This window comes from Lycium ferocissimum, chromosome 3 (assembly GCF_029784015.1).
Source record: "Lycium ferocissimum isolate CSIRO_LF1 chromosome 3, AGI_CSIRO_Lferr_CH_V1, whole genome shotgun sequence".
NCBI lineage: Eukaryota > Viridiplantae > Streptophyta > Magnoliopsida > Solanales > Solanaceae > Lycium > Lycium ferocissimum.
This window is the reverse complement of record NC_081344.1, coordinates 48,873,287-48,887,315: the sequence shown is the minus strand read 5'-3', so window position 1 is coordinate 48,887,315 and position 14,029 is coordinate 48,873,287.

The window sequence follows — 14,029 nt, the reverse complement described above, 5'->3', positions numbered from 1 at the left end:
ATATGATGAGGTATATGTCATAAGATGATGTATACGCTATGGTAGCTCATATGATATGCTACGTATAATATATGTATAAGATGTATCCAGTCGAAGGTTATGTCCTCATCCTATGTCTTATGACTTTTCCATTATATTCATTTCATTCATGCCTTACATACTCAGTACAATATTCGTACTGACGTCCTTTTCTTTGGACGCTGTGTTCATGCTTCGTGCTGGTGCGGGGAGACGATGCGGATCTGTAGGAGCTATCAGCAGATTTACAGGAGCCCTCCTTTATTCCGGAGGTTCCATTTTGAGACACTATATTGTGTACATATATTTTGGGCACGACAGGGTCCTTGTTACGACCCAGCCCCGTAGGCCGTGACTACTGCCCGAGCTGGGCGCTCGTACCCACCTATCAATTGTAACTAGATCATAGCAGACATAATAGGAACTTATACGTACAGTAAGGCACGACATCGCGCACACATATATACATATATCATATATACAGCCTGAGGATATACAGAATACAAACACAACTGAACAGTGCTACCCACAACCCACTTTTATGTCTACAGGCCTCTAAGAGTAATACAGAATCATATGACGGGACAGGGCCCCGCCGTACCCCTGAATAGACATATACATATATACAACAAAAGAATCTGTACCAATATGTAGGCTCCGGAACAAAGGAGCACTCCAAAACCGCTGAGTAGGGATCCTAAGCTGGCGGCTCACCCAAACAAATACCTGCACCTGCGCGACATGAAACGCAGCCCCCGAAGAAAGGGGGCCAGTACGGAATATGTACTGAGCATGTAAAGCACGGAACACAATAGATAGAATCATAACCGAACTAAAATTTACCGAAATAAGTATAGTAATCAGAAGAGCAGAAACTTGCCTTTGAATCATATATCATGCGTATCAATATCATATCATCAAATCATTATATACATATAGCGTACCCGGCCCTCCAGTGAGGGACTCGGTGAATGAAATCATATAATCATCATGCATAGTAACCATATAATCATATATATATACCGTACCCGGCCCTCTAGTGAGGGACTCGGTGAATAGAATTATCAGATGCCATCCTGGCCGCCACCCCCATATCATCACATCATCATATCGTCATATAAATATATATACTGTACCCGGCCCGGGACTCGGTGAATAATGCAGTGAAACTGTTCACGAATACGTACCCGGCCCGGGACTCGGTGAAAGATGCATTGAGGCATGCACGAGCAGAGTAGTGAGAAACCATATGCACATAAATCATTCCAAAGGACATCGAGGCGATCTGAGCCCTTTTGTGAAAGTTACGGTCGTTCGTAGTTTCGGAATCTTTTTAAGAACAAAATTTCCTATGTAACTTTTAAAATTCAATCATACAAAGGACACAAGGATCATGACATGACTACATTAAAAAGGTTAACATCAAGAGGTGAATAAAAGTCGTAAACACGCTCGGATCGTAAGAATAGAATTACTCCGAAGCTCGTATGATTCTTCCCTTACGTCTAAGACATGCCAAAGAAAGAAAGGGTGAGCTTTACATACCTTGTCCGCTCTCCAAGCTAATCCAAACTTACTTTGTGGACTTCCCAAGATCTACAATATGCCATTAAATGCCAAACATTAGGTAAAGGCACTTAAGAATTCGCTTCCAAACTAGCACTTAATTCTACAAAAATTTGGGCAGCATTTCCCCTGTAAATGCAACACCCCGAGAATTCAACTCGGCCAAATTCGTCAACAACAATACCAACAACATTCTAGCAACATCAACCATTAATTCAAAACGCATTTTAACATTAACAACCTTCTTTCACATAATGCGACGACATTCACTTATATTCAATTCAACCGCATATAATCAAACTAACACCAATACTCACACGTTCAATTACTAATCCGAAACCATTCAAACAATATTCAAGGACACTTTAAACAATTCACACAATATTTCCAACAATCCAACCACACCACCACCTTACCCGAAATCTCCCCAACTCGACATAAACAACACTAACGCATTTCCTTCTTCCAAAACTCATAAACTACACCAACAATCTATACGTTAACAATGTCATTACCATAATATAAAATCTACATAAGAATTACATTAACTTCCAAATCAGCCCACAACCATTACAACTTCAACTTGATTCATTAAACTTTCATTATTAATATAGGATCCATGACGACAACAACTAAAATACCACATAAAATTTGTTCATTCATTGCCATACTAGGCAACCCATTTTCAGCCATAACACCCACACACACAACTTCCATATTTCCATCCATTTCTACCCACAAAACAACATGCAACCATGCTAAATACAATTAATTCACCACTCCTACACCATACAACATATACACGGCCACACACACACACTCACGGCTACACTTTAACATCCATATTTTCATGAATTTCATTCATTTCCACACTTCACAACATACACAAACCATGCATAACATATAAAAAGAGAGATTGAACCTTACCTTCTTCACTTGATTCTTCAACTTGGCTAAAGTTTATTCTTCCAAGATTGAATGCTTTGTTTGCTACAACAACTAATCCAAGTTGTAGAGAACCTTTCAATTGATAGAAAAACTAGAAGAAAGTATTTTTTTGTGATCAATTTTTGGACCTTAAATTTCCTTGGTCATGGCCGAATATGGCTTTGTTTCTTTCCTTCTCCAAGTTTCTTGAATTTTCCTTAAGGGTGAAGATGTTATATCCCGCATTTTGTACGTCGGAATATTTTTAAGTGGGTTGCGACGAGTTATGGACAAGGCTATTTTTCCGACTTTGTTTTAGGACATAAGTTGCTTATGAATTTTGTTGGATGGAAATATTAAGGAATTTGGGGTTAAAAGTGAATTATGGAAAGTTAGACATTTCATGAAATTTGGGGCCAAAAATGAAGTTTTGAAAACTAAGAATTCATGAAAAAATGGCCATGTGGCCTTGCATGTGACATGTGGGCCATGTCCACATGGATGTTTCATATAAGAGCATAGAGGATGACTAATTAGTCATCTTTGTCATTTCCCACCTAGAAAATTCATGAAGCTTGAAGAAAAAAAAAAGGAAGGAGAAACGGCCAAGAGGGGCTGGCCGAACCAGCCCCATGAAGTGATCATGAAAAATTGTTTCTTCAAGCTTTCATATCAATTGGAAGGTCCTCGTCAACGTGGAGGGGTCGTTGGAGCAAGAAAAACGCCCGTTTGTGCAATTGGCATGCCTAGCCGAGAGGAGAAGTTGAATGGAGAAGGTGAGATTTAATCTTGTTTACATGTTTTGATAGATGGTTTGTATATGTTGTGGTATGTGGAAGTGAAGGAAACCATGAAATTATGATTGTGGAAGGTTTGCCGTATATGTGTGTTTGGCCGTGTGCTTGTAGTGGTGTGTTGAAGTGATGAATTAATTGTAGTTAGCATGTTTGTGTGTTGTTGTAATGTGTAGAAAATGAATGAAACTCATGGAATGATGTATGTTGAGGAATGGCCGTGTAGGGGCTGTTTTGGTATGTAAGAAATGAATTAATGTTATCTAGTATTTTGGTTGTCGTCGTTATGAATTTTATGATGTAGAATGAAGGTTAATGATCCAAGTTGAAGTTAAAAACCGTGTGGGCTGATTTGGGGTTAATGTGATTTTATCATAGTTTCTTGGATTTGTGAGGATAATGTTGTCAATGTATGAGTCGTTAGTGTAGTTGATGAATTTGGAAGGAAGAAATGTATTGTTGATTGTTTTCTTGCATTTGGAGGGGTTCGGGTGGCATGGTGGAATGGATGGGCTGATTTGAATACTTTGCGGATAGCTTGAAATGTCCTTGAATCTTGATTGAATGACCTCGGATTATTACTTGAATATGTGGGCATTGGTATTGGCTTGATCGTATGTAGTTTATTTGAATATAAATGAAATGTTGTCGAATTGTATAGAAAGGAACTATTAATGTTAGAATGCGTTTGGAATTTGCTTATTGATATTGTTGTTGGATATTTAGCCGAGTTGAGTTCTCGGGGTTGATGACTTTATAGGGGAAATGCTGCCCAAATTTCTGTAGACAAAGTGATGGGTTAGAAATGAATTTTTCGACGCTTATGGCTAATGTTCGATGCCTATTGATGTTATTGTACATCGTGAGAAGCCGAGACGTAAGTTCGGATTAGCGTAGGAAGCGGCTAAGGTATGTAAAGCTACTATTTCTCTCTTTGGCATGTCTTAGAGTAAATAAGCTATGACACGCTTCTCGAGGTAATTCTACTCTGGTGATCCGAGCATGTCCATGATTCTTGGCTCTCTCTTGATATTCATATTCTTAATGTAATCGAATTATGGTTCTTATGTCTTTCGTATGACTATATGTTAAAAGTTGCACAAAAGTTTTGTCTTCAAAAGAATTTTGTTTTTAAACGAATCCGAAATTACGAACGTCCGTAACTTTCACAAACGAGCTCGGATCGCTTCGAAACGCTCATAGGGGGTTCCATAATGTATAACATCCCCGACCTCCATAGGCGGGCTCGGATTTGGGTTGACACCTATCCGTGGGGCCCGAGACTTTGCCTTGATTAGACTTAATGATTTTCTGAAAAAGACTTAATGTGATTATCGTTTGAACCCCCGAGTATGATTACCTATTTATTGAACGAGTCTGAAATGAGAATTGTTATGTTTATGATTCCGATATGAAGTTATGATCCTTAAGGTTCGGTTTGATATGTGCCCGAGTGGCATTCGAAGGAAACGTGATTGGGCTATTGTCCTAATTTGTAAATAATGATTTGCTTTGATTAATTTATTAAGTTTTTTTGTAAATGTTTGCATTGCATATGGTTACATTGAATATGGTTATAAATATTTTGAATTTCATATAGATCCTACGATTCTGCTCGTGCACACTATTATTACTTCCTTCGCCGAGTCCCGGGTCGGTTGTTATCGTGCGCACAATCCGAAGTATGATGAGATTCCGAAGTATGATGAGTGTCTGATATATGATATGATACGAAGTATGATGAGTTTCTGATATGATATGATATGTTTCTGAAGTATGATGTGTCCGGTACGCCGAGCCCCTCTTGGCCGGGTACCGTGTATATATGATATGATGTTATGATGTGTGACGGAGATACGGAGATATTAAACTTCTAAAGTATGATGAGTTGTGGCGCCCAAGGCAGGAGGGGCGACCACATTCAGTCCACCGGGTCCTATTACGGGCCGCATAGGGTATATGATATGATAATCTGATGATATGATAATCTGTTGATATGATAATCTGATGAGGTAATAATCTGATGATATGATAATATGATAACATGGTATGATATGATGATTCTGTTCACCGAGTCCCTCACTGGAGGGCCGGGACACGTTATATGTGCATACGTACATGATGATTAACTACTTATGATACTCAGTCCCGTTATGGATCGGATATGACACATGGTATTGGTATGTATGATTTGTAACTCAGGAGTAAGCATTTGAACATTCTGACTATCATATTTGTCTTCTGTGCCTTTTATGTATGATTTATATTCCCGACGCACGCACTTTGCTATTTTGGCTACTATACTCACTTTTTGTACCCCTCACTTTGGTTATGACCTTGTTGTCTGCATTCCATGCTTTACATACTCAGTACATATTACGTACTAACCCCCTTTCTCCGGGGGCTGCGTTTCATGCCGCGCAGGTACACCCAGATGAGCTGAAGATATTAGTAGAAGATGTTCCAGCGGGATTGGCGAGCTCCATTTCCTCCGGAGTGCTGCCGAGTCAGGGCATCATGTTATGGTATCTGGAGTTCCGTTAGAGACTTTGCAGACAGTGTCGTGGGTATAAGACGTCAGTTATGTAATCGGCTATGTAAGCCGATGTGTTATTATGTATTGTATTATAAGTTTCCTATGTTACAGATCTTATTTGATTCGAGAAAAGTAAAAAGCACGTTATCTTTCGAAAACTTTTCGTTATGTATTTGTGTTATGATTTGAAATCTAGCGTTATTACGAGTATTTTGTGAGTCAGCGGGTTCGCTCGGCCCTAAATAAGGGTCGGGTGCCCATCACACCCTAACAGAAATTGGGGTGTGACAAATTGGTATCAGAGCGGTCGTCTAGGGGTTGTCTCGCAAAGTCGTGTCCGGTAGAGTCCTGTTTATGGTGTGAAGCGCGCCACATTTATAAACAGGAGGCTACGGGGCATCTAGGATGGTTATTCTTCTTTGACATATTAGATCGTGCCATAGAGCCAAGTCATAGGAAATGAGATTATTTGCGCTAACCTTTGATTTCAGCAGAGAAATGGCATTGACGGAAGGAAGCGATTAACGGATTTGGGAGCTACGAAGTGCGCGGTAAGCAAGGTATGAAAAATATATGTCGGGTGAGATATCGAAGTACGATTGAGATACAAGTGAAAGATTAAAAGGGAAAGTAAACAAGAAAGTGTGACAGTGCCGATTAAGTTAGGCATATAAGGTATGTTCATTATTTTTGTACTGTCGATGATGTTGGGAGCCCTGTGAGGCTGTGATATGATGCGATATGCATATATGTACGTTGGCCCTGTGAGGCATTGTTGGTATTTCCTGTGTACAGGTTTTGAGATAGTAGCAGTTACAGGGGAAACTCTGCCGAAATTTTCCCAGAAATAAAGTGAAAATGAGATATAGATTTGTAATATGTCTTGGAAGGTCGTGCCAATAGTAATGAGAAAAAAAAAATTGGTTGACTAAGCTACGAGTATGGCCGACACCGAGAAAGAAGTTAATTGCTGAATTGAGGGTAATATTAATTAGAAGGTTGACAGCGATGCGATAAAAAGCAATTTGTAAAGGGCTTGTAATGTCACACCCTAATTTCCGTTAGGGCGTGATGGGCACCCGACCCTTATTTAGGGAGTAATAGTACGAAAGACCGCCGACTCACATAATGCTCATAGTCACGCTAGCGCTCAAATCATGGCACAGATATACATAACAGAAATGTATCGATAGATAATATGCTTTTTACTTTTCTCAAATCAAATAAAATCTTGCAACATATGAAACTTATAACACAACGCATAATAATATACCGGCTTACATAGCCATTTACATAACCGACATCTAATACCCACAATGATAGCGTACGCAAAATCTCTAACATAGAACAAGAAGTCATAACATAATGCTGATATGTGTAGTCGGCATAGACTCACAGAGTGATGGGACTATGAAGGACTGAGCTCGCCAATCCCGCGAGGAACGGCTTCTAATAATATCCTCATCTCATTCCTCGGTGTACCGCTAAGCGGCATGAAACGCGAATATTAAAGAAAGGGGGTCGGTAGAAATCGAAGTCGAGGAATATGTCTAATGAGTATGTAAAGCATGAAATATAATACGCGGGACCACCCTTGTTTGAAGTAAAGAGTACGGAAAAATCATAAGACTTGCCTTTTGAAAAACATTTGTCATACATTTACATATATCGGTAAATAAAATCATATCATAATCGTATCATCATATCATCATACGTATATACCGTACCCGGCCCTCTAGTGAGGGGCTCGGTGAGTAAAATCATATCATGATCATGCATGCATGCGCATATACATATATACATACACGTAAAGCCCGAAATACAGTGAGGGACTCGGTGAATAACGTACCCGAGAAACACTAAAAAAAAACTCGGTAAAAAAAATATATATCCGGCCGCCATCTCCATCTCATATAACGTGCATCATCATATCATATATATATATATATATACACGCGTGCCCGGCCCTCTAGTGAGGGACTCGGTGAATAATGCAGAGAAGTTGCACGAATGCGTACCCGGCCCGGGACTCGGTGAATGACATATTGAGCTTGCACGAACGGAGTAGTGAGAAACCATATACATATAAAATCATAATCACAGACTTGATGAAGTAGTCCAAACGGAATGTCATTTACAAATCGGACCATAGTTATAACAAATATCTTTCGCACGTTATTCGGAAACATAGCATATCACAAATGTGTTAACAAAATCACAAGGATCATAATCATATTCCAAACCAATCCGAGTCCGCCTCGGAAAGTTACGAAAGTTATTCACTTTCAAACTTTCTACGAACAAATCGGGGCGATCCGAGCCTTTATGCGAAAGTTACGCAAGTTCGTAGTTTCGGAATCGTTTAGGAAACAACTTTGTTTTGAAACCAAACTTTTATGAAATCTTTGAAATCCATTTATGCAAAAAGGGACATAAGGAACATAATTGACTACTTTAAGAAGATGAATATCAAGAACAAATATGGATCATAAACATGCTCGGACCGCAAGAGTAGAGTTACCTCGTAATTCGTGCCATAACTTATTTTTAATTAAGACATGCTGAGGAAAGAAGGGGCGAGCTTTACATACCTTAGCCGCTTCCTAAGCTACTCCGAACTTACGTCTCGACTTCTCACGATCTACAATAACATCAATAGGCGTCGAACATTAGCCATAAACATCTAAGAATCCAATTCCAAACCTTTACTTTTTCTATAGAAATTTCGACAAAGATCTCCCCTATAAATTGGACATCCCCGAGAATTTAACTCGGCCAAATCAACCACAACCAAACCAACAACCATACTAACAATATTCACAAGTGATTCAAGATGCATCCAAACATTAATAATCCTTTTCTACACAATTCGACGACATTTCATTTATATTCAAATAAACTACATACTTCAAACCAATATTCGTGCTCATACGTTCAATTATTAATCCGAACCCATTCAAATAATATTCAAGAATACTTTAAACACTTCATACAATATTTTCAACAATCCAAACAATACTCCAATTCACCCGAAATCCTCCCCAAACCCGAAAACAACACTAACATATTTCCTTCTTCCAAAACTCTTAAACTATATCAACAATCTATATGTTAACAATGCCATTCCCATGAATACAAAAATTACATAAGATTCACATTAACCTCCAAATCCGCCCGTAACCATTACAACACCAATTGAATTATTGAACTTGCATTTTCATCGTAGAATCCACCACGACGACAACTAAAATACTAACTAGAATTAATTCATCCTTAACCATACCACATAGGCCATATTCGGCCACCTTCCTAAAACCAAGTTTCATGATTTCCCATCCATTTCAACACACTACAACAACCAACATGCTAAGTAGAATTAATTTATCACTTCTACACAACATTACATAGACTCGGCTACACACACAATTTTCCATGTTCACGGTTCAACATCAACATCTATGTTTTCATGGTTTCCATTCATTCACACATACTATAACATCCACAAACCATCCACAACATATAAAAAGGAAGATTGGAACATACCTTCTTCACTTGTTCTTCAACTTTCCAACTTAACTAGGGTGGTGAATGAAGAAAACGAATAGCTTATTGCTCCCAACAACACTCCCACGTTAATGAGCACCCTCGAATTAGTAAGTTTGCATGAAGAAACAATTTTTTTCTTGGCCAAATCTTGGTCTTGGTTTTTTTTTTGTTCTTGGCCGTATGGCCCTTCTTTCTCCTCTCCTTTTTTTTTTTCTTCATATTTCATGAAATCTCTAGACACAAATGATGAACTTGGTCATCCATATATATTTATCTCTATAAAAATGTGCACATGACCATGCACATGCTCCATGTCTTTTTCTTTTTTTTTTTTTCTTTTCTTTTCTCCAAATCTCTAGAATTTTCCTAAGGGTGAATATGATGAAAAATGATCTTGAGTCATCTTTTATTATACATATATTAGCTTCCATGTGGCCATGGCCCACAAGTCATGTTCATGGCCACATGATCAATTTTTCATGAAACTTAAATTTCCAAATTTTCACTTTTGGTCCCAAATTTTCATGAAATGTCCAACCTTCCATAATTCACTTTTAACCCCAAATTCCTTAATATTTCCATCCAACAAAATTCATAAGCAACTTATGTCTTAAAACAAAATCGGAAAAAAATAACCTTGTCTTTAACTTGTCGCAACTAACTTAAAATACTCCAACGTACAAAATGCGAGATATAACATCCTTCCCCCCTTTAGAACATTCGTCCTCGAATATTCAACTAGTCTTATGGGGTCTTAAGGATCTCGAGGGGGGGTTTCCTTTGTTACCATGGCATGCAATCTTATTTACCAATCATGTTTCTCCTTCATTTCCTCCTCAGGTTCGCAAGTCATTTCCTTTCTGTTATTATTTCGTCGCAGTACCTTAACCAAGCCATGTCTTTAGTACGTGACCCTCTTACCTCACGAACAATGTAGTAAGGTCCAATATGTATCCTGGGTTAACCCCTTCCTTCTTGTCGAATCTGATCACTTGCTTGAATCGTCTTACAATTCTTCTTTACTCATCTTGTTACATTTTCAACACGTTGTATCATGTCATTACCTTATGTTTTCCTCATTTCTCCTACCACCAGCATCGGAATACCTTTTTTGTTCAACCATAATCACGTCTTGTTCATTCTCCGTACTAGTCCCACCTCGGTAATTTATCTCAAACCATCCTAACATCTTTCCTTAATGCACCTAAAGTATTATCACCGTATTGTTGTTACCGACCTTAAACTTTTCTCGTCAAGCATTTACTTGGTCTCACCTCCGATGTATAAATACTCATAGGTAACATGACTGCCCTTGCACAACCTGCATATCTAGTCTTAGCCACGATTGTTCCTTCTCTTGGTTCGTACTATCCCAAATCTTACTCCCGTGCTCGCATTTGCTAGGAGTCTACCTTATCATACTTCTTTTTCCCGCTTTTCTTACTTTCTACCATAGGAAATTTTCTACCGCTAGCAACCACTCTATTGTCTACATTTTACTCTTTGATCCCGTATAGCCGTACCACCTTCCACAATGTCTCCGTAAGCTACTCGTTACTTTCTTTTATCGTATTCCCTCTTTAAGTTTCCATTTCCTAATATCACGTTATCCCCGATACTTACAATTAATTCCCAGCGTCATCTCGCTTATTACCCTGACTTCTATCCCTTTACTGCTGGCTTTTCAATCTCCTCAGCTTGTCTCCGCAAGGAACTTTTACCTGCGGCCCAAGTATTCGTGTCCAGGACATTGTAGCGTCGATTGTCTTCGCCTTACACTTGTATCTTTCTCACTCGCTTCCCCCCTTTAGGGGTGTACTTATACTATCACCCAATTCCACTTTGCCCTAAATCCGTATTTCCAATCTCAATTAAGCGGTACTTTTATTCCGACATTTGATTCCCTTACCTTCCGTCTACTCGCTCTTTTTTTTTTCTTTCCAACTATCATTGTATTAGGACTTTCTAAGCTTAACTTGTGATGAAAACAGCATCAACTTGCCTTGTAGCATTCGCACTCTTTATATATTTTTCCACTTGAGCCTTGTTATTCTGTTCGATTAGTGCCTTCCATATACCGCCCCGTTAATTGCTGGAATATATTTATCCACTGATCTAGCCATGTGCAGGATATCCTGTGCGTACCTATGCACACATATAGTCCCTACTATCTTGCTTACAAGATACCTCCACTCACTATTCCGACTCACCCTAATCCTAGAACTGTAATGCACTTTCTTCCCCTTTACCGGTCTAACTCGCTCCGTTCTGCGCGACCTTTTAGGGTTTCTGCCCACTCCTCGGACACTTAATTTGTCCTTAAATCACTTTAACTCCTCATTTACTTCTTGCGTCCGAATTTGCAGAATTTTCGAAAACTTCCCGGGGGGGTCACCCATCAAAATTGCTCTCGTACTCAAAGACGCTTAACTTTGGTACTACGGTGAAATACGACACTTTAACGCTCGTATAATCGCGTCCACCTCATCGCATGACCTCCGTCACGTGATCTGGAGTAAGTCGAAGTCTCAACGGATTTCGAAGCGCTCTTATAGCATAATTACTATTTTACCCCTCCTTGGGTCCTCGGTATTTGCTTTTCACTTGTGGATATGATTTCCTTTCGTTCTAGGCTTCCAAATTCTTGATGGCGTTGAACACACCACGATTCTGCCGTTACTATAAATCCTCGATTCTGCCTTTGGATTTCTGCTCTCATTTCACCTTTTTTCCTTATCCTTTCTACAATCGAGTTTTCACAATCCCGTCACTTCGACACCCGGATCCTAATTACGCGTGTCATGGTTTGTTACTATACCATTGTCTCACTCCTTCTTATGTCTTCCTTCCGATTACCCTTTCTTCTTACGCTCACTATCATTTCTACGGTTATATAACCTTTATTCCAGGAGCTTTCATTAACCTCGATAAGTCTCGCTTATTCGCTCTATAGTTCACTTTTCCGTTTCACACTTGCTTTTATATTCTAGCTACGTAGACCACATCATAGCTTTAGCCGCTTTCTCATTAGGCTTTACTTATTTTTATAACAATCCTCGTTATATTCACATTATATCGTATTCGCGCCTTATTCCTATTTCTTAACCTTTTTCCCTTTTTCCCATCCACTTTATCCTTATCGTTCCCATAGGCGCCTCATCCATTCATTCGTACCCGCTTTTCAGCTTCTTTCTCGGTCGCCATACTCTTGACTCAAATCAAATTTATCGTTGTTATTGGTGCCACTTTCCAAGACATATTACAAATCTTTATCTCATTTTCACTTTATTTCGGAAAAATTTTTGCGAGTCTCCCGTAATTGTCACTATCTCAAAAAACCTCGTACACGAAATACCAACAATGCCTCACAAGGCCAACATATATATATGCATGTCGCATCATATCACAAATTTCAGTGGCTCCCATAATTGTCATCAGCAGATAAAACCAATGAACGTACCTCATATTTCCAACTCAAACGGCACCCGTTACGCTTTCTTGTTTACTTTCTCTTTAATCACAACTTGTGTTTCAACCGCATTTCTCATATCTTTGCCCGACACGTATCTTTCGTATCGTTGCTTACCCGCGTACTTCGTAGCTTCCAACGTCGCTAGTCGCTTTCTTCCACTGCCATTTCCCCGCCGAAATCAAAGGTCAATGTCTGAATTTCCTATAACTTGGCTCTACAAAGACGATCTAAGATGCCAAAGAAGAGTAACCATCCTAGATGCCCCGTAGCCTCCGTTTATAAATGTGGCGCGCTTCACACCATAAACAGGACTCTACCGGACACGACTTTGCAGACAACCCCCAAGACGAACCGCTCTGATACCAATTTGTCACACCCTAACGGAAATTAGGGTGTGACATGTAATCCTAAGAGGTGATTGAGAAAAAGCTGGCAAACCTTGATAGAAAGTTATATTAAGGTGCCAACTGAGTGGATAAGCAGGGACGGATGACGACGAGCTTATAGTTAAAGGGAGTAATAGTATGATTAAGACAAGAGTACGGAGGAAAAGAATTGTGATGATCCGAACATATGGATAAGACAAGCTTGTAAAACGTTAAGGGTAAAGGCGATCGAAAGGAATAAGAATTTAAAATAGGATTGGTTACGAGGTAAGATATAGTTTTGAAGATTGTTATGAAAATAAGAAAAGCCTAAAGCAGAAAGTGGCTAAAGTTACGACATGATCTATGTCGCTAGAATCTAACGACGAGTGTGAAACGGAAAAGCGAGCTATAGAACGAATAGGGAAGGCTTATCAAGTTTCGGTAGAAGTTTGGAATGGGGATTATATAATAACGAAAATGATGTAATGAGTATGAGAAAAGAAAGTGGTAATCGAAAAAAGGAAATAAGAAGAGCGAGACAACGATGTAGTAATAGGCCATGATATGTGTAGTCAAGGATACGAGTACTATAAGTGATGGGACTATGAAGGAAACGGTTATAGGAAGGATGAGGAACGAGGTAAAATGAGGGCAGAAATCCAAGGACCACCAACCGAGTATCTGTAAGTGACGATGATCGAGGTGTATTCCTCGCCATTGAGATCCGGGAGATCTAAGACGGAAAAGTAGGGGGGCCCAGAGGTGAAAAGTAATATTGGAAAAGGGGGGTGAAATAGAAATT